Source organism: Callithrix jacchus, chromosome 10 (genome assembly GCF_049354715.1).
Source record: "Callithrix jacchus isolate 240 chromosome 10, calJac240_pri, whole genome shotgun sequence".
In the NCBI taxonomy this organism is placed as follows: domain Eukaryota; kingdom Metazoa; phylum Chordata; class Mammalia; order Primates; family Cebidae; genus Callithrix; species Callithrix jacchus.
In genome coordinates, this window is record NC_133511.1 from 62,234,008 (window position 1) to 62,255,980 (window position 21,973).

Consider the following 21,973-nt stretch of genomic DNA (forward strand, 5'->3'; position numbering starts at 1 on the left):
TTTAAAAATTAATATTTAAGAATATTTAGCTTTTAAATTATTTTCTTTGGGAGTGTCATTTATGATATCTAGGCTAACTTACTGCTCCAAACCAAAGTCTTATACCTACTATATGTGGACCAGAAGACAACTAGAAAGGACATATTTTGACTTTCTTTTGGGATGCTTGAAAGGGAAGATTCTGAGATATGAAACACTATGTAGTTTTTGCATGTTATAGACCTCGAGGTTTGCTATAGGTAATATTTTTTTCCTTATATATGAGAAAACCTTTAGAATACTATTTAAAAAAAAACCATTTCTGTCTTGCAGGATTTGGCATTGTTACCATGCTGTTAGTGCTAACCTTTCACCCTCAAGTGCCCCAACATCCAGTAGTAGCATTTGAAACTTGTACAGAGATATCAAAATCATAAACTGCTTGAGCTGAAGGGGTCTAATTTCTAAACATCACCCCCTCCACCACTGTGTCTTTTTTTTTTTTTTTTTGAGATGGAGCCTGGCTCTTTCACCCAGGTTGGATCTTAGCTCACTGCATCGACCACTTCCCAGATTCCAGAGATTCTTCTGCCTCAGCCTCCCAAGTAGCTGGGATTACAGGCACATATCACCACACCCAGCTAATTTTTATATTGTTAGTAGAGATGGGCTTTTACCATGTTGGCCAGGCCAGTCTTGAACTCCTGACCTCAAGTGATCTACTCACCTTGCCCTTCCTAAAGTGCTGGGATTACAGGCATGAGCCATCATGCCCAGCCTGAGCTTGGTCTTTTAAAGACTTGCTGTGGATGTTGATTAAGATCATCTGACACTAATATATGGGTCAGAGTAGAGGCAAGAATCCTCATGTAGTTAACTGGTGAAGACCAAATAGAGTTGGCCTTCCAAATACTACTTCACTCCTGTCTCTCCTGTTCATGGAATCTTTTTAGATAATAGAATGTTAGAGTTGGATGGGAGAGGTCTTGTGATTTGTGCCAATCTCAAATTGCCCACAGGGACATTTTGGGGTCTCCTGCCCAGAAACTTTGCTGTTCTTTATAGATGAGGAAACTGAAACCTAAAAGATGCAAATATGATTTCCTTCAAGTCACGTAAAGTGCTTTTAGCAAAGCCACGACAGGACCCACATCTCCTAATCCCTATTGCAGTGGAGGATCTCTATTACACTAATACCTTAACTTCACTCCTGGTCTTCGACTAAGCTCCACTTCTGTGGTCTCTGTTTTAAGATTGTGGAAAGTCTTAAAGGTGGTTTGCCTTTGAAAATAAGCTAGACCAGGTTCAGTGGCTCATGCATGTAATCCCAGCATTTTGGGAGGCTGAGGTGGATGGATCACCTGAGGTCATGAATTTGAGACCAGCCTAACCAACATGGAGAAATCCCATCTCTACTAAAAATACAAAATTATCCGGGTGTGGTGACACACACCTGTAATCCCAGGCACTTGGGAGGCTGAGGCAGGAGAATCGCTTGAACCCAGGAGGTGGAGGTTGTGGTGAGCCTAGCTCATGCCATTGCACTCCAGCCTAGGCAACAAGAGTGAAACTCCGTCTCAAAAAAAAAGAAAGAAAAAGAAAATAAGGCAGAACCTAGAGGGTTAATAGAAATTGAACAGTTAAAGGGGAGTCCTTTTCTTCTCCTCTCCTCAACTGGGGAGCTGCTGGGTTGTTTCACGTGCACCGCATATTATCCATTATGGTATAATGATGTAATTACCAGTAATGCTACTGCTGCTTGAGTGGTGGTGGAGAGGCAGCATTAAGGAAAAGACTAGCCCCAGTTCTCTCTTAAGAGCCATTTCAACCCACTTCAGTCTATTAGATTGAAGATGCTGGAAGGCGAATGTCTTCAGCACAGGAAAAGGTCAGATTTAAAAGCTTTTTTGGGCTTGGTATTTATTGTTACTTTTTTGACCTTCAGAAAAGTCCCCTGTGTGTTTGTCCTTGATTCTTGCCTTTCCCATTAATGCTTGAAAGCTGTATTTCTGGCCAGACCAGGTCTTTGGCATAGATAATTTCCTATGTGTTATTATTTGAGAAAGCCTAGCCCTCACTCCAGATGACCAGTCCTATTGTTTTTCATGCCACCACTGTGGTGTCAAAAAGCCTTTTTAACTCTTGAATATTTTAGTTTTCAACAATTCTGTATGTATATATATGTATATGTCACATATATATGTCATATGATACAGTACAGTACATATATGACCTGTACTAATATCACATATGTATATTCTTACACAAGCATGATATGAATCATATCATGCCTAGGCCTAAACAATTTATGAGTTAATACTTTAAAATACAGAAAAGTAAGCAGTAAGACGTAGTGCCTTGAGCACACCTTTCTATGAATCTCTTTGACAATGTACAGCCTGCCACCTGATGATTATGAGGAGGTAATCATGGTCTCTGGAAACAGTAGACACTTCCAAAAGTGTCCTTTTGTTAGAGGGTAGCCATCATTCTTTCAGTAATATCAAGCACCTGCTGGGCCCAAGGCACAGGTTATAGGAAGGCACAGCACGTTTTCATTATTTCAGTGGTTCTTGAACTGCCATCCATGGACCAGCAGCACCAACATCACATAAGATCCCGTTAGAAATGCAAATTCTCAGGCCCCCAAACCAGAGCTATTGAATCACAAATTCTAGGGCTATGAGCCTTCAGTTTGTGTTTTACCAAGCTTTCCAGTGATTCTAATGCACACTGAAGTTTGAGAACCACTTCTTTATTGTGTAGTGTGTACCCAGAGCTATTTGATCATATCAAATACCTTATGTTTATCTAGAGCTGCACTGTCCAATACAGTAGTCATTAACCACAGGCAGTTATTTAAATTTTAATAAAACCAAGTAAAATTAAAAAATTCAGTTTCTCAGTTGTATTAGCCACATTACAAGTCCTCAGTAGACATGTGTTGCTAGTGGAAACCATACTGGACAGCACAGATATAAACATTTGTTCTCACAGGAAGATCTGTTGAATAATGCTGGGCTCAAAGCCTCAGACTTTATCATGAGTCATATCATGTGTCTGTAAAATACAGATTTTTGGGCTCCATCCCCGGGGTTTCTTCCAGTGTTTCTTTTTTTTTTTTGAGACTAAGTCTCACTCTTTCACCTAGGCTGGTGCGGTGGCACAATCTTGCCTCACTGCAACCTCCGCTTCCCAGGTTCCAGTGATTCTCCTCCCTCAGCCTTCTTAGTATCTGGGATTACAGGCACACACCACCATGCCCAGCTAATTTTTGTATTTTTAGAAGACACAGGGTTTTACCATGTTGGCTAGGCTGGTCTGCAACTCCTGACCTCCAGTGATCTGCCTGCCTCAGCTTCCCAAAGTGCTGAGATTACAGGTGCACGCCACCATGCCTGGCTGCCATCACCAGTTTCTGATTCAGTAGATCTTGGGTAGGGCTGGAGGAGCTATACTTGTAACAAATTCCTAGGTGATGCTCATGCTGCTGGTATGGGGACCACTTTTTGAGAACTACTGGTCTAGAATAAGGAATCTTGATCTGAAATCTTTGAACCTTCAAAAATTATAGGCAAAATACTCTATATACATATATAATAGAGGTTGCAGTATATAGGACTCTTAGTTTTAATCTGATTCTTAAAAGGTCTCCTGACCTGCTGACGCATTTAGCTGCAGTTAACAGAAAATCTAATAGTGACTTAAATCACAAGGACTTTGATATTCATTTAGCAAAGTAAGAGGCTGGAAATTTCAGGATTCTTTTAGTGGCTCAAGCATGTCACCAGGAAAATCAGGCACTTTCCCTCCCCAGAAACCCCCCCCCTTTTTTTTGGTCAGGACTAGGTCACATGCCCACTTCTAGATCCGTCCCAGCAGTGAAGAATGGAATTTGCATAATTGCTTTTGATTCAGCCCCTCGGGCAAAGTGAAGGATCTACCTTCCCTGATACCATCGGATCTCCTCCAGTTCTCTGAACAAAATATGCTGTAACAAGGGTGAAAGGGAGAAATGGCTGTTGAGTCTCTCAATGAGTGACCCAAAAAGTGTTAGGAATGTCTGGTCTGTATCGTTTCAGCTTATCACATGCTTTCAACATGCTAGGCAGGCAGGGTGCAGACCTGCTGAGCTGTGAAGCCCTGCAGAGCTCTGTCCTCTTGTGCCTTATGACGGTTTCTGTGAAGCCGTTCTGCATGTAACAGGGATGACATGATGTGAGGTTTAAGAGCCTGATCCAGGCTTCTGGGAGTCAGCATCAAGTCAGCCCTAAAGCTAGTCCCTGTCTGACTTTGGCCCCCAATTCTTTTTTTCTTTTCTTTTTTTTTTTTGAGATGGAGTCTCACTCCTGTTGTCCAGGCTGGAGTGCAATGGTGAGATCTCAGCTCACCGCAACCTCCGCCTCCTGGATTCAAGCAATTCTCCTGCCTCAGCCTCCCAAGTAGCTGGGATTACAAGCGCCCACCATCACACCCAGCTAATTTTTGTATTTTTATTAGAGATGGGATTTTACCATTTTGCCCAGGCTGATCTTGAACTCCTGACCTCCACTGATCCACCCGCTTTGGCCTTCCAAAGTGCTGAGATTACAGGTGTGAGCCATTGCTCCCGACCTGGCCTCCCAGTTCTTTCTAGAATTGGCTCTCGCTTGGCTCCTTTTGGTCAAGTCCCGGTCAAAGTACAAGTCCTTGTACTTTGGTTCTTTAAGGACTCCCTTTATTCTTTTCTCTCACCAGTCTCCTTGAAATTAAGAGTCCTGGTGCTGGATCTGGGGACCAAACCCATGGAATTCTGCTGCCAGACTTCCAGGTTCCTAACTACTTACCTGGCTCCCTGCTTGTCTCCTTTCAGCAGTATGCTTTAGGTGCTTGGCTTTAAGTAGGAAGATAGTGTCTAAAAATGTACAGTGTACTCTTCCACATAGATATGGTAAATGAAGCACTGGGAGTTAATGAGATCACTAAAGAAGATATGAGAACGAAAGCTCAGAGCACCCTTCTACTGAATCTAATGAAGGGCATGATCATTTATGTTTTCATCTGTACTCTCCACAGATAACCATGAATTCCAGGCTGAGAATCAACAAAGACCTTCAAGTGTTCCCTGTGGCCCTGGGAATCCAGAGAGGTGCCTGATGAAGAGATGACAGCAGCTGAGCTGACAGCTCTCTGCCTGCATCTCCTGCCCGCTAGAGCAGTTCTGCTTTTACTTCTTCTTTTTTTTTTTGAGACGGAGTTTCGCTCTTGTCACCCAGGCTGGAGTGCAATGGCGCGATCTTGGTTCACTGCAACCTCCACCTCCTGGGTTCAGGCAATTCTCCTGCCTCAGCCTCCTGAGTAGCTGGGATTACAGGCACGCACCACCATGCCCAGCTAATTTTTGTATTTTTAGTAGAGACGGGGTTTCACCATGTTGACCAGGATGGTCTCAATCTCTTGACCTCGTGATCCACCCACCTCGGCCTCTCAAAGTGCTGGGATTACAGGCGTGAGCCACCGCGCCCAGCCTCTGCTTTTACTTCTATATTATGCTTCTATACAGAATCTTGTATATAGAAATAAATAAATAATTCACCTCTTTTTTTTTTTTTTTTTTTTTTTTTTTTTTTAAGGAAGGCCACTGGCTAAATGATGCCAAAGGCCCCTTCTAACACTAAGAATGAGCTCGAGGGCTAGAATACAGATACTAGGCTGTGACATGTGAAATAGAAGTGTAGTCCTGTCCTATTTTAGGAGAAGGAACTCTGGCTCCCTTTTCTCAGCATGGTTTTGAGCTGACAGATGCTTCAGTCAACAGCTGGATACAGTACCCAATTGTTTGCAGCAAAAGTCCTGAGAGTCTGTTTCCTCTAAAAATCTTCTTCCACAACTTCCTTCCCCCATCCTCCCAGGACAGAAGTGGACACAAGGGAGAATGTTTCAGTTCCCCTGCCGGGTTGTGTGTCTTCCTCTCATACCACTGTTCAGAATGTCTAGGGAATTTATATTTTCCAAAGTTGCTTACCAGAAACAATTTGGCAGAGCATAGTTTGGGGAGGAGGCTTTAGTTCAATGAGCACAAAAGCACATGTTCCTGTGGTGAATTCTTAACATGTGTGAAGGGGAAGCAAAGGAGCTTTAGTAAAATTGCAGTTCAGGCTAAGTCAGGAATGGAAATGAGGAACAACCAGAGAACATCATAGTTTGTTTTAGACCATTTAGTTCTTGACTCTCAATAACACACACTCAGGCTTATGGCTGAATTTCAGCGTATCCTTGTATATACTTTTTAGACGTTTTTATTTTGTATCATAATTTATAGTGCAAAAATGAAAAGTCGGCTGACTTTATAACAGATTTCAGAAACTGAAGCTTGATTTCTGAGGAATAAACAGGCAGCAGAATATCCTTAAAGAGGAAGTGCATGAGAAACTGAGGGTTTAGGGAGATTATATTTGGTTAGAAAAGCTGGGCCTTTGTTAAAAGTTGAAAAACCTGATCACTCCAGTCTTTGGAGGTTCTGAGGGACAATATGACTTGCCAGAGTCTCACGAATGATTAGAATTAATCCCAGCACCCAGGCCTCTTTACTGTCCCTCCACAGTGTGGATCCCTCTCCTGAGCTACCCGCTAGAGCCTAGTTTCCCAGGGTTTCTCTCTGTGGTCTGTTATTGCAGCTTGAGCCATGTTCTCCTTGAGCTGTTGGCCAGGCTTCAGGGGAGATGAACTACAGCTGGTCTGAAATAGGAAGACGGTAAATTTACTTAAACTTTCAGCATGAACCATATGCCTAACTTTTTCCAATGTGATGAATGAAAATATAGACAACAGACTATTTCACAAGATGGACAACTCAAAGAGAAGTAGGAAGTGTGCAATTTGTTTTTGTCTTTAAAAAGAAATATATTATAGAACTTCTTGTTTTTTTGTTTTGTTTTGTTTTGTTTTTACCTCTGTCATCTGTGATCCATTCGCCTGTTCAGCCAAGATATTTTGGCATTTTTACTCTGGGAAACCAGTGGGTGGGTAAACATGGAGGAGCTGAGAGTTAACAAAATACCAGCAAATGCCTGAGCCAAGTGAGAGGATTCACTAGGCCCCAGAAACAGAGGTGTACCCACCTCCCACTCTCCCAGGCTGCTTTGAAAAAGGCTGCTAAAACTCCCCGACTTAAAAAAAAAAAAATTAAAAAAAGAAAACTCCCCTGCTGAGAGGATTTCTCAGTCCTGATGAAGGAAATCTCTAGCAACTCTTCATGTCTCTAGGCTATCAGGGCTTTTCCTTTCTGAGAATGCCCTAAGCACTGTAGGGAATAATAACATTCCTATAGGTAATACTATTCCTCACAGAAGGTAAATTTATCTGGCCTGACAGATTGTTAAATCCAAGTCTGTGATTTACCATCTGGGTTACTTTTGGTGAGTTCTTTGAACTTTCTGAGCCTGCTTTCTCATCTGTAATAGAGATAATAATGTCTACTTCATCAAATGTGTTAGAATTAAGTAAGATGATTTGTAACTTAGTGCCAAACACCTGATTAATAATCAAGAAATGTTTTTTGCAATACCACTCATTTTCTCACCAGCTTCTATACAGCTTCCTGTTTTCCCAGTGATCATGAGATGGGAGGTAGCAGCTTGCTAAGTTGATTCCAGTGGCAGTGGGAGTGGCAAAGGAAATTACTTTTTTCCTTATCAACTTCAAAGGATAACTTACCCACAGTGAACTATATCTGTGTCCATTTAGTGAGCCTGGTAGGTGTCTGTCTGTACTCATGAAACAAGCACTACAATGAAGATGTAGAACATTGGCATCATCTCCAAAAGATCCCTCTTGCCCCTTTGCAGTCTGTCCCTTCTTTTGCCCGTAACCCCAGGCAAGCACTCCTCTGTTCTTTGTCACTCTAAATTAGCTTTGATTTTATGGGAGTACAGTATGTACACTCTTTGTGTGGCTTCTTTCACTCAGCATATTGATTTTTGGATGTGTTCATATTGTTGTATGTATCCGTTATTGCTGAGTAGTATTCCATTGTGTGGTTATACCACCTATTGATGGATATTTGGGCTGTTTCTTGTTTCTGGCTATTTTAAATAAAGCTGATATGAACATTCCCTTGAAAATACTTCTGTGGAGCATATGTTTTAATTTATCCCAGGTATACCTAGAAGTTGAATGGCTCACTCATATGGTATATGTGTGTTAAAGTGTTGTTTTTTTGTTTTTTTTGTTTTTTTTTTTGAGACGGAGTCTCGCTCTGTCACCCAGGCTGGAGTGCAGTTGCATGATCTCGGCTCACTGCAACCTCTGCCTCCTGAGTTCATGTAATTCTCCTGCCTGAGCCTCCGGAGTAGCTGGGACTACAGGCACGTGCCACCACTCCCAGCTATTTTTCTGTATAGATGGAGTTTCACTGTGTTAGGATAGTCTTGATATCCTGATCTTGTGATCCACCTATCTCAGCCTCTCTCAAAGTGCTGGGATTACAGGCGTGAGTGTTAAACTTTTTGAGAAACTTCCAAACTGACTGTATTGTTTTACTTTCCTATCAACAGAGTATGTGACTTCCATTTGCTTCACAACCTCAGAAGCACTTAGTGTGATCAGCCTTTTTAATTTTAGTCATTCTAATGGGTTTATAGGTCATGGTATTGTGGTTTTCATTTGTTTCCCTGATGCCTAATGATGTTGAGCATTTTTCCATGTGCTAACTGGCATTTTGCATACTATCTTCTTTTGTGTAGTATCTGTTCAAATATTTTGCCTATTAAAAAAATGTGTGGTTTATCTTCGTTTTATTGAGTTGTACAAGTTCTTTTTATGATCTGGATACCAGTTCTTTGAAAGATAGAAATATATTAAAAATTTCCTTTGATCTTTGAAGATATGTGAATACAGTTGATGCTTGAACAGAATGGGTCAAGCATCAAAGATAGAAATATATTACAAATTTATTTTGATCTGTGAAGATATGTGAATACAGTTGGATGCTTGAACAAAATGGGAATTTTTGAACTCCGTGGGTCTACTTATACTTGGATTCTTTTCAATAAAAGTGACACTGAGTGTGCTTGGCTCTCCTGCCTCCTCTTTTACCTCCTCTACCTCTTCTACTTCTGTCGCTGCTGAGACAGCAAGTCCAACCCCTTCTTTTCTTCCTTCTCAGCCTACTCAATGTCAAGATGAAGATAAAGACATTTTTGATGATCCACTTCCACTTAATCAATAGTAAATACATTTTAATTTTCCTTATGATTTTCTTTTCTCTACCTTTATTGTAAAAATACAATATATAGGCCGGGTGCGGTGGCTCACGCCTGTAATCCAGCACTTTGAGAGGCTAAGGCAGGCAGATCATTTGAGATCAGGAGTTCGAGATCAGCCTGACCGACATAGAGAAACCCTGTCTATACTAAAAACACAAAAAAATCTGCCATGTGTGATGGCACATGCCTGTAATCCCAGCTACTTGGGAGGCTGAGGCAGGAGAATCACTTGAACCCAAGAGGCAGAGGTTGCAGTATGCCAAGATTGCGCCATTGCACTCCAGCCTGGGCAACAAAAGTAAAACTCTGTCTCAAAAAAAAAAAAAAAAAAAGAAAAAAATATTTTTATATATGATAAATATAATGTACTAAATATGTGTTAATCCACTGTTTATAGTAGTTAAGTTTCAGGGAAGTAGAAAATTATACATGGATTTTTGACTGCATGGAAAGGAGCCATGCCCCTAACCCCCCTTGTTGTTAAAGGTTCAGCTGTATTTTTTCCCAGTCTTGGCATGTCCTTCCCTTCTCTTAAAGGTATCATTTAAGGAGCAAAAGCTTTGAATTTTAATGAAGCTTAGTTTTCAGGTTTTTTTTTTTTAATGATTTATGCTTTTTGTTTACTTCAAGGTTACAAATATTTTTCTCCTTTGTTTTCTTGCAGGAGTTGTTTTAGCTTTTTCATTTAGGTCTATAATTCATTTCAAGGTAATGTTTGTTTATGGTGTGAGGCAAGGGTTAATATGAGAATTATCTTTTAATTAAGTATTATATATCAGGAACTTTAATTATGGACAAATAAATGTTCTAAGATAATTATCCTCAGTTTAATGATGAAGAAAACAAGTCTCAGAAATACTAACTTGCTCAAATGGTACAACCAAGACTCAAGTCCATGATTGCCCAACTCCAAAGCCCATGTTTTTTCTACCCTATTATGTTGGCACTGTTTTCTTTCTTTCTTTTTTTTTTTTTTGAGACGGAGTTTCGCTGTTGTTACCCAGACTGGAGTGCAATGGCGCGATCTTGGCTCACCGCAACCTCCACCGTCTGGGTTCAAGCAATTCTCCTGCCTCAACCTCCAGAGTAGCTGGGACTGCAGGCGCACACCACCATGCCCAGCTAATTTTTTATTTTTAGTAGAGATGAGGTTTCACCTTGTTGACCAAGATGGTCTCGATCTCTTGACCTCGTGATCCACCCGCCTCGGCCTCCCAAAGTGCTGGGATTATAGGCGTGAGCCAACACGACCAGCCTGTTGGCACTGTTTTCAACATCAATTTGGATTCATATAAAAATGCCCAGCTGTACTCTTTGAGGAGGATATGAAAATATGAGATGGTACTTGACACTCTGAAGACATTCATATCTCCAAACCCAACCTGTTGACATTAGCCACAGCAAGGATGCTGGGAACTAGAGCTAGGGGTTACATGCCAGGCCATTTGCTTAGGTCTATATCTCAGAAGCTATAAATAGAACTTTCTTGGTGCCCTCTTGATAAGGAGCCTTATACTGAGCTCTTTTTCTATTTTGTAGTTGGTCCATCAGAAAGATGAAGCTAAGTACTGGCCACACAGACAGTTAATGCACCCAGCTGAATGGCTTAGTCCCACTGTGTTTGGTTTAAGTTTTTATTTTTGGAAAACAAATAGTGAGTCAGTATCCTTTCTCTCCCTTTCTCTTACTAACCACTCCTTCTGGATTCTTTTAGATGCTGTGATCACACTAGGTAAATAGTATTTTTTTTTTTTTTTTTTTAATTTTCCTTGAGCCATGGCAGAATCATGTGACAGGTCGCCTGGCTCTGATACTTAATGCCCCTCTCTAAAAAGAAAGGTCTGTTTAAAGCTGTTCACTTGGCCGGGCGCAGTGGCTCATGCCTGTGATCCTAGCAATTTGGGAGGCTGAGCTGGGTGGATCACCTGAGGTCAGGAGTTCAAGACCAGCCTGGCCATCATGGTGAAACCCCATCTTAAAAAGAAAAAAAAAATTTTTTAAGAAAAAAAAAAAAAAAAGGCTGTTCGCTTTCGTCATCTTGAAAGAGTCTCTGAGTACCTAGCAGGAATATTTTGTTTCTTCTCCTTAAAAAAATAAGGGGAAAGAATGTAAAGTGAACAGCCCATACCTCTCTGTTCTTGCTTCTCATTAAAGTAGATTTGGTCATTTGACCCCTCCCCTCCCCCTTCCCCCCTCCTCCCTCTTCTCCCCTTGCAGAATGATGTAGGGGAAGAATGTGGAGCTTTAAAGTGAGAAGTACCTGCATTTGAATCGCAGCTCCAGTATTTACACAGCTAGTAAATCACCCAATCTCTGTGAAGTTCAATTTCCTCTTCCGTGAAATGGAAATAACAAGTACTTTATGGGTTTGTTACAGAGTGTCTGGCACATGTGTATGCTAATAGTATTTTTTTGTTTTCTTTTATTATACCTCTTTTTTTTTTTTTTCTTTCTCGAGACAGCATCTCGCTCTGTTGCCCAGGCTGTAGTGCAGTGGTGCGATCTTGGCTCACTGTAACCTCGCTTTCCAGGTTCAAGTAATTCTCTGTGTCAGCCTCCCAAGTAGCTGGGATTACAGGTGCCCACCACCACGCTGGCCGTTTTTTGTATTTTTAGTAGAGATGGGGTTTCACCATCTTGGCCAGGCTGGTCTTGAACCCCTGACCTTGTGATCCACCCTCCTTGGCCTCCCAAAGTGCTGAGATTACAGGCATGAGCCACCGCGCCTGGCCTACTAAATCTCTTTCTGAAGATTAAGAATGTGAGAAACTCATAAAAAGTCTAAGGGGGTGTTGGAGGCTTTTTTGGGTACAGAGCCCTATTTAAGGTGTCTTAACAGATTTATTGCTTTCACTTTGGCAGTTTGATTTCAAAGCCCAGCCATGGAGGGTGAGACATTGTAGTCACTCTGGCTGTTATTTTTAAATTTATTTTTAATTTTTTACAGCTGTCAAGTTGATTGTCCCAAGTCTCTGTAAGCAAACTCTACTCTCTGTGATGCAATTATTTGCTAGTGAAAAATAACAGTTTATCTGTCTAATACAAAAAGGATCAAATATAAGTTGGTAGGAAAGAGTGGGAAACTCTGATAACAAATCTGGGAGAATTATACCTCTGTCTTGGGAAACAGAGCCCTGAGAAGCACCAGTCTGTGTGTTAGCTGGTAGGATAAGGGCAGCCCGTGTCTCCCAGTATCTTCTGGTTACTGTGCCTTCCAGCTGGCCTCATTTTCTTCTGTTCCATGAGAAGCTCCTTTGCATTTCAGTCTGGGGGGCTGGACTCTACCTCCTTTTTGCCAACTAAAAATTCTGTGGACTCTTAAGTTACCATTTTCAAACTTGTACATTCTTTGACATATAGCTCAGGGCTTAGTTCTGCCAGGAAGCCTCTCCCTTGACTATTCTGCACAGTTTAATGGCGCCGAGGCCACCCTAAATTATTCAGGTAGCCTTGAGAATCTGAACCTGTGAATATTTAATGAATTACAAAATGTGTGTTTGGGGAATAGGAGTTAGATACAGAGAGAGAGAACAGAGTTTGTACTGACAGTAAGCACTTAGACCTGACTCTTCCTTGTACCATTTTTGTCTCCTCAATTAAATTCCTAAGCCTTTGCAGGATTGACTTTCTGAAGCCAGGTGATTATGTAACTCTAATCTAACAGATAAATATAGCTCTAGTTTCATCTGTTTGCCCAGTCTTCATATTGTCTCTACAGTTTTGGGTAAAGTTTTGGTTTGTTTTTCATTTTGAGACAGGATTTCACTCCCATCAATGGCACCATCTTGGCTCACTACAACCTCTGCTTCTTGGGCTCAAGGAATCCTCCCACCTCAGCTCCCAAGTAGCTGGGACTATAGGCACATGCCACCACGCCCAGCTAATTTTGTAATTTTAGTAGAGATTCGGTTTTGCCATGTTGCCCAGGCTGGGCTCAAACTCCTGAGACCAAGTGATTCACCCGCCTCCTTCCTTCCCTCTTGTGCCAGGATTACTGGTGTGTGCCATAGCACCCAGTCTGGGTAAAGTTTATTTCACTTAATGTTATAAGCTTAAAAATGCTAATTATAAACTTTGAGGATAATTTAATGGTTATAGTGTGACTCACTCATGAAACCACTTTTGTGTCACCAAGACACTGGACCCTTTGTCTTCCTAGATTGAAAAAAAAAAATGGGTATTGTTGAATCATTAAAGCCCTTAGGCAGGCTTGTCTTATGCAGCTCATCAATTATACCTAAATTCTGTTTTTTTCCTCCATAACTGTATACAGAATATTTTGAATGTCCAACAAGTAAGGTGAGGGAATTAATTTTTTTCTTCTTAAAGTGTTCATTGTGTGGATGAATAACATTTACGATTAAATCTATAAAATATCTTAGGTTTTGTTTGCGATTGACTCTAAGAATTAAAAAAATATATATTCTTTGCAACACTATAGTCATGTAAATATTCACAGCATAGCTGAATTTCATTATTTGACCCATAGGACAAAAATAAAGTTTGCTATTAAGCCTGCAACATTTAAAAGAAAATATTCCAAACATTAAGATCAAATAGATTCTCTTTCCATCACTTGCCACATTTTCTCTTTTTTTAAATTACATTTTAGGTTTTGGGGTATATGTGAAGAACATGTAAGATTGTTGCATAGATACACACATGGTAGTGTGGTTTGCTGCCTTCCTCCCCATCACCTATATCTGGCATTTCTCCCCATGTTATCCCTCCCCAACTCCCCACCCTCCGCTTTCCCTCCCCTGTTCCCCTCCAACATATTCCAGTGTGTGATGCTCCCTTCTCTGTGTCCATGTGTTCTCATTGTTCAACACCCGCCTACGAGAGAGAACATGCGGTGTTTGATTTTCTCTTCTTGTGTCAGTTTGCTGAGAATGATGGTTTCCAGGTTCATCCATGTCCTTACAAAGGACACCAACTCATCATTTTTGATGGCTGCATAGTATTCCATGGTGTATATGTGCCAAGTTCCCTGTCCAGTCTATCATCGATGGGCCTTTGGGTTGGTTCCAGGTCTTTGCTATTGTAAACAGTGCTGCAGTGAACATTCAGGTGCATGTGTCCTTACAATATTTATAAGGACGATTTATAAAAATCCAAAGGACGATTTATAATCCTTTGGATATATACCCAGCAATGGGATTGCTGGGTCAAATGGAATTTCTATTTCTAGGTCCTTGAAGAATCTCCACACTGTCTTCCACAATGGTTGAACTAATTTACATGCCCACCAACAGTTTAAAAGTTTTCCTGTTTCTCCACATCCTCTCCAGCATCTGTTGTCTCCAGATTTTTTAACAATCGCCATTCAAACTGACATGAGATGGTATCTCAATGTGGTTTTGATTTGCATCTCTCTAATGACCAGTGATGATGAACATTTTTTCATGTTTGTTGGCCTCATGTATGTCTTCTTTTGTAAAGTGTCTGTTCATATCCTTCACCCACTTTTGAATGGCCTCGTTTGTTTTTTTCCTGTAAATCTGTTTTAGTTCTTTGTAGATTCTGGATATCAGTCCTTTGTCAGATGGGTAGACTGCAAAAATTTTTTCCCATTCTGTTGGTTGCTGATTCACTCTAATGACAGTTTCTTTTGCTGTGCAGAAGCTGTGGAGTTTGATTAGGTCCCATTTGTCTATTTTGGCTTTTGTTGCCAGCGCTTTTGGTGTTTTGGGTATGATGTCCTTGCCTATGCCTATGTCCTGAATGGTTTTGCCTATATTTTCTTCTAGGGTTTTTATGGCGTTAGGCCTTATGTTTAAGTCTTTAATCCATCTGGAGTGTAAGGTGTCAGAAAGGGGTCCAGTTTCTGCTTTCTGCACATGGCTAGCCAGTTTTCCCAACACCATTTATTAAACAGGGAATCCTTTCCCCATTGCTTGTTTTTGTCAGGTTTGTCAAGGATCAGATGGTTGTAGATGTGTGGTGTTGCCTCCAAGGCCTCCGTTCTGTTCCATTGATCTATATCTCTGTTTCGGTACCAGTACCATGCTGTTTTGATTACTGTAGCCTTGTAGTATAGTTTGAAGTCTGGTAGTGTGATGCTTCCAGCTTTGCTCTTTTTGCTTAGAATTGACTTGGCTATGTGGGCTCTCTTTTGGTTCCATATGAAGTTTAAGGTGGTTTTTTCCAGTTCCGTGAAGAAGGTCATTGGTAGCTTGATGGGGATAGCGTTGAATCTGTAAATTACTTTGGGCAGTATGGCCATTTTCACAATACTAAGTCTTCCTAATCATGAATATGGAATGTTTCTCCATCTGTTTATGTCCTCTCTTATTTCATTGAGCAGTGGTCTGTAGTTCTCCTTGAAGAGGTCCTTTATGTTCCTTGTTAGTTGTATTCCTAGGTATTTTATTCTCTTTGTAGCAATTGTGAATGGCAGTTCATTCTTGATTTGGCTCTCTTTAAGTCTGTTATAGGTGTATAGGAATGCTTGTGACTTTTGCACATTGATTTTGTATCCTGAGACTTTGCTGAAGTTGCTTATCAGTTTCAGGAGATTTTGGGCTGAGACAATGGGGTCTTCCAAATATACAATCTTGTCGTCTGCAAATAGAGACAATTTGACTTCCTTCTTTCCTATTTGAATATCCTTTATTTCTTTTTCTTGCCTGATTGCTCTGGCTAGAACTTCCAGTACTATATTGAATAGGAGTGGTGAGTGAGGGCATCCTTGTCTAGTGCCAGATTTCAAAGGGAATGCCTCCAGTTTTTGCCCATTCAGTATGATATTGGCTGTTGGTTTGTTGTAAATAGCTTTTATTATTTTGAGATACGTTTCATCAATACCTAGTTTATTGAGGGTTTTTAGCATAAAGTGCTATTGAATTTTGTCAAGGCCTTCTCTGCATCAATTGAGATAATCATGTGGTTTTTCTCTTTGGTTCTGTTTTATGTGGTGAATTACATTTATAGACTTGCGGATATTGAACCAACCTTGCATCCCCGGGATGAAGCCTACTTGATCATGGTGGATAAGCTTTTTGATGTGCTGTTGCAATTGGTTTGCCAATATTTTGTTGAAGATTTTTGCATCTATTTTCATGATGGATATTGGCCTGAAGTTTTCTTTTCTTGCTGAGTCTCTGCCGGTTTTGGTATCAGGATGATGTTGGTCTCATAAAATGATTTGGGAAGGATTCCTTCTTTTTGGATTGTTCGAAATAGTTTCAGAAGGAATGGTACCAGCTCCTCTTTGTATGGCTGGTAGAATTCAGCTGTGAACCCATCTGGACCTGAGCTTTTTTTGGGTGGTCCGCTTCTTAATTGCTGCTCAACTCCTGCCCTTCACATTTTCTGTCTTTGTATTTATATCATCTTTCCTTTTTGTTTACCTTGGAATTTTTAATTGCCTTTTTTCCTTAATTGAAGATATTTTTCCTGATGGAAGAAAAAAAGCAACTGCTTTTACCTTGTGATTAAGATCACTTAGCTTCTTAATCATACCATTTCTTATAGGAAAATGACTTTCACCTTGACACATTTTTCTCTGAGTACTCTGAGTTCCTGTTGTAATTTCAAGGCCTGCTTCCATCTTTCTTGCATCCCATATCATCCAATTCCTTAAAACCCTTTAAAATTTTGTTGTAAAGCATCCCTGGTAATTTGTTCAGAAAGAGTACAGAGGAGTTAAACTTGATAACTCCTTGCATATCTAAAATGTTTTGCCCAGTTGTTCTACAGACAGACCTTCAACTCATCATCTTGATTTCTGCTCCTCTTCCTGCCATTTACTCCCCTTATTCTCTAATTCTGTGCTCTTCAGTGTGGTAGCCTCTGGCTACCAGCTCTGTTGAACACTTAAAATCTGCCTTATCCGAATTGAAATATGCTGTAAGTATCAAATACATACTAAATTTTAAAGATTTAATGCAAAAGTAAAGAAGTATATGTATACTATTTTTATATTAATTATATATTGAAATAATTTAGATGTATTAGGCTAAATAAAATATATTATTAAAATTAATTTCACCTGTTTCTTTTTACATTTTAAATGTGGCTACTATAAATTTTAAAATTATGTATGTGCCTCATGCTACATTTGTATTTGACAGTGCTGTGTAATTCCCAAGAAGCAGCAGTGGCTACTGCATTCAGCCTTTCTCCATGTTCCTGAACCTGGCTTGTTTGGGTGGGTTATGATACATCAGCCTTGTAGTACATTTGTAATATAGTACATGTACCAGTATAATCCCATCTATTTCCATCTTTTGGAAATGCTAAAAATTTCTAGTCTGTCTTTTTCCCCTTACTCCTCTCTTTTTCTCTTTCCTAATTACATTATTACTTCTTGTAGTACATTGCCACTTCTTTGGGGTTTGGGAGGAAAATGAATTTTCAGTCTGTCAACAGGGAAAGCAGAAGACTTTATTCACCTCACTATTTTGAACAGCAGTACGATTGTTGTCTTCATATGTAACTCAGTCTACATCTCTAGGTATTTTCTCATGGTGGGTTTCTAGAAATAGATAAACTGTTCAGATTATGAATTTCTTAAGGCTCTTGATATACATATTGACAGTTGATTTCCCAAAAAAGTAACTGATTTATATTCTCAGTGGGTTATTCAGTAAAAGGTGGGAACAATTATTCGAGGGTACCTACATTCACATCTGAATCCCCTATGTGGGTCTTTTAATCTCAGCTTCTGTGGAAAATTTGGCCTCTTTTCTGAATCACTAAACTTTTCTGAGCCTCTTTTATTTGTAAAACTTGGATAATCATACCGTGAAGTAATGTATGGGGAAGCTCATTGAAAGTAGTATTTTATTAATTTATTTCAGCAAGTGCTTAAGAGCCTCCCACTTGTACTAAATACATATTCTGTACTAGGAACTATGGAGGATGTGTAAATGATATGAACCTTGGCCTCAACACCAATTTACAAAAATAAGCTACCACACAGCTCTTTTTGTGATTTCTAACAAGAAGTGCAAAGTATTGAAGGCATTTAGATGAAGGGAGAGTTTGTATTCATTTTAAGGATAAAGGACAACAGCCTAGAGGAGGTGACATTTAAGATAAGCCTTGAAGGAGGATTTTAATATCAACACAGAGTTAAGGCTGGGAGTAATGAGATGTGAGAATGATCTTGAGAAGAGACACAGGTTCAGGGCAGATACATTGATAGCATTCACTACAGTGTAAGCAAAAGGCGAGGAAAACTAAAATTTTAGTTTGAAATTTTTGTTTCTGTGAGTATACTTATTTGCATGTGCAGAGAAGGAGGTGATCCCTGTATTTATTTCTGCTGTGCTTCAATAGGGAGGTGGAGATAAATCACTTCACTCTTTTCGCTCTGGCCAGAATTCATTAGGCACAGTCTGTTGTCCATAGGGAAGGGTAAACATTGCACTTACCATTCAGATCATAACTTGGATCAGAAATGTTGAGAAGTGGTCAGATGAAGAAGATCCCTGAAGAGAAGAAAAACCAAGAAAAAGGATAGACTGGCAATAGACAAGTGAGGGAATTAGACCTTTGGTATCATCATGAAAAGGTGAGTTTCATAAAATAAAGAGTATGGTGGCCAAGTACCTAGCAGGTTCTAAATATTGTTTTTTAGGAGTTACCATTTAAACAAGACCCCAAGAGTGACATTAGGTATAGTAACCAAAGTGAAATTGTTGACTATTTGATGAGATACATGAGCATAGGCATTAAGTCATATCTTTTAAGAAACCATTGGCAGTCCTGGAACTGATGCCCCTAGTGCAGAATCATTATGGTTGCTTCTTTCATCATCTCCATTTGATAACATATTTGAATTGAACTTAAACTATACCTAAGCCTCAATCCCAGGGCCTACTAGTGATTCAGCTCAGCACATCTAAAGGCAATGATTATTCAAGGGGACTACACTGGTATCTCCTGTCACACCAACATTTAGTGTGCTATACCGAGTCCCTAAATATATCTCATTGTCATTCTCCATTTACCAATATTATCCCCTTTCTTTTTTTTTATTTTTTCATATTTTATTTTTCTTTATTGTTCCCCTTATTTCTCTATTCACAGACTCTTAAGTAAGGCCTAGAGCATAGCAGTTGCTCAATAAAAGTTTATTGAAGAAATGATACCTAATAGATATTCAGTAAATGTTGAATGAATAAATGAATATATGCTACATCACAAATGAATATATGAATAAAAAGCATTTGCTTCTTTTATTGGATGAGAGATGTGAGACAGTAGACTCAAGGATAAAATGATGGGAGTACAAGGTAAAGTAAGATGGTAGATAGAATCAGGAGCTTCTAGCTGAGCTGGAGTCACCTTTAATGCCAGGCACATGAACTTACCTTATTTTATACCCATCAAGAAAGAGCATCTTTGTTTGTTTGTTTTGAGACGGAGTTTTGCTCTTGTTACCCAGGCTGGAGTGCAACGGGGCGATCTCGGCTCATCGCAACCTCCGCCTCCTGGGTTCAGGCAATTCTCCTGCCTCAGCCTCCTGAGTAGCTGGGATTACAGGCACACGCCACCATGCCCAGCTAATTTTTTGTATTTTTTTAGTAGAGACGGGGTTTCACCATATTGACCAGGATGGTCTCTATCTCTTGACCTCGTGATCCACCCGCCATGGCCTCCCAAAGTGCTGGGATTACAGGCTTGAGCCACCGCGTCCGGCCGAAAGAGCATCTTTGAATGTTGCTAAGGAAGAAAAATATCTTGGGCATGGTAGTAGGGAGATGGGAGGGAGGTTTACTGTTCCTTAAATGAGTCTTGTCCTTTCCTGCCTCCATGCGGCTGCTCACCAGGGGGATGAGAAAGAGATAATTTGGAGCCAGATCCAGGTTGAGACCTAGATTTACCTTGGGCAAATCTCTTAAACTGGTTAAAGGCATTGAGAGATACACCCTTTCCTAGAGTTGTCTGTTGCGAGGTATAAATGAGAATTTATGTGTAAGTACTTAGCATGGTATCTGTCACGTGGTAAATATTGTCTTCCTTTCCTGGGGAGCTTCCTTTACTCCCCCCACAGTCTTACTAAACTCCTGCGCATCTTTTTTTTTTTTAAGCTCTTTACATGACCAGTGCAGCTTTTCCAGGGTTCCCAGATGAGACAGATATGGGCTTTCCCTTTGTTTATCTTTGGGGAGTTTTAGACTTTTGAGAAAGCTTTCAAGTGGTAGGAGGAAAGGCACAGAAAAGGATGGAAATCTGAACAAAATAGGCCAGGCGCAATGGCTCACACCTGTAATCTCCCAGTACTTTGGAAGACCAATGCGGTTAGATCACAAGGTCAGGAGTTTGAGACTAGCCTGGCCAACGTGGTTAAACCCCTGTCTCTACTAAAAATACAAAAATTCGCTGCGCGTGGTGGCAGGCGCCTGTTATCCCAGCTACTTAGGAGGCTGAGACAGGAGAATTGCCTGAAACCGGAAGGTGGAGGTTGCAGTGAACCGAGATCATGCCATTGCACTCCAGCCTGGGCGAAAGAGTGAAACTCCATCTAAAAAGAAAAAAAGAAAAAGAAATCTGAACAAAATAATACTATATTTGAGAGCAGAAAAATAAAGGTCCGTGATATGCAGTATGCACAGGGTATGAATAAAGGTGTCTTGTCACTTAGGGCAACATCACTGAGTCTCAACCCATTTTTGTTCATCCCAGGAGGCCAAAGAGGAAGACTGTCTTGCTAGTTCCTAGAATTATCCACAAAAAATGGACTACTCACTCCTCTTTATTCAGTGAGAGCTAGCTACCAATCTCCCAGATAGACCTGATCTTTTAGAATTTGATGGTATGTTTTGATTAGGATTAGGGCAGTCAGTCTCCAGGCTTTGCTAGGAAGACCGAGCTTAGTAAGCAGAATAGAAAACATAGAGAATGACATCAGTCTGGTGAGCTTTGAAGGGAACAACCAAAGATGGTCAGCACAACTGCTTGTTCTTTTATTTACCATTTCACACCTGGTGCAGTCAGGAAGCTACATTTAAAAAACAATTTTCACTTTAAAAAGAAAAACAACCCATAGTCAAAAAAGCACTCATTCACTATAAAACTGGAAGGATTCATTCATTGGAACTGATTGTTCACATTTGTAGAATTTAGAATTTTGTAGATGGAAGGAGCCTTAGAGTTGAATAAGGTCTTCAAAAGGAAACAGTGACTTTCTTCTTTTTACTGTGATATTTTAGAAGTAGAAATAAGTAGATGCTTTAAAGTATTAAAAGCATATTTTAGTTCAATATATATCACTTCTTAAGTCATTAATCCATTTCTTCTGTTTATTTTGTTTCTAATTGCACAGATACCAAAAATTTTCTAACATGTTTCTCATACCCCTTTGGCCACTTAATGTTCCCATACTTTTTATTCCTGTCCATTTTTCAATGTTTGATGATGGTTATTGTTTAAATATAGCAAATAAAATGTCAGCAGTGGCACCTGTATTTCCAGGGTCTAAGATAAACTTAAGGTGCAGATGTCCATAGACAAAACACAAAAGCCTATTGTATATTTATATTATAATATAAAGCACTTTGCCAGGATTTTAGAAATTTAAGGTGCTAGTGAATTATCCTTCCTCCTAGGAAGTCAAATTATCCTTGTTTGCTGATGATAGGATCTTATATTTGGAAAAACCTAAAGACGTCACAAAAAAAAAGCTATTACAACTGATAAAGTTGCAGTATTATTCAGTAAAGTTGCAGAATACATAATCAGCATACAAAAATCAGTAGCATTTCTATATATCAACAGTGAACAATCTGGGAAATAAT

General features: G+C 39.9%; 1 protein-coding gene across 3 annotated transcripts in view; it reads left to right on the plus strand.

The window, feature by feature from the left end:
* The window catches only part of GAB2 (GRB2 associated binding protein 2), a 209,631-nt gene that overhangs the window by 62,368 nt on the left and 125,290 nt on the right, over positions 1–21,973 (plus strand). The gene's annotated exons all lie outside the window — the stretch shown is intronic.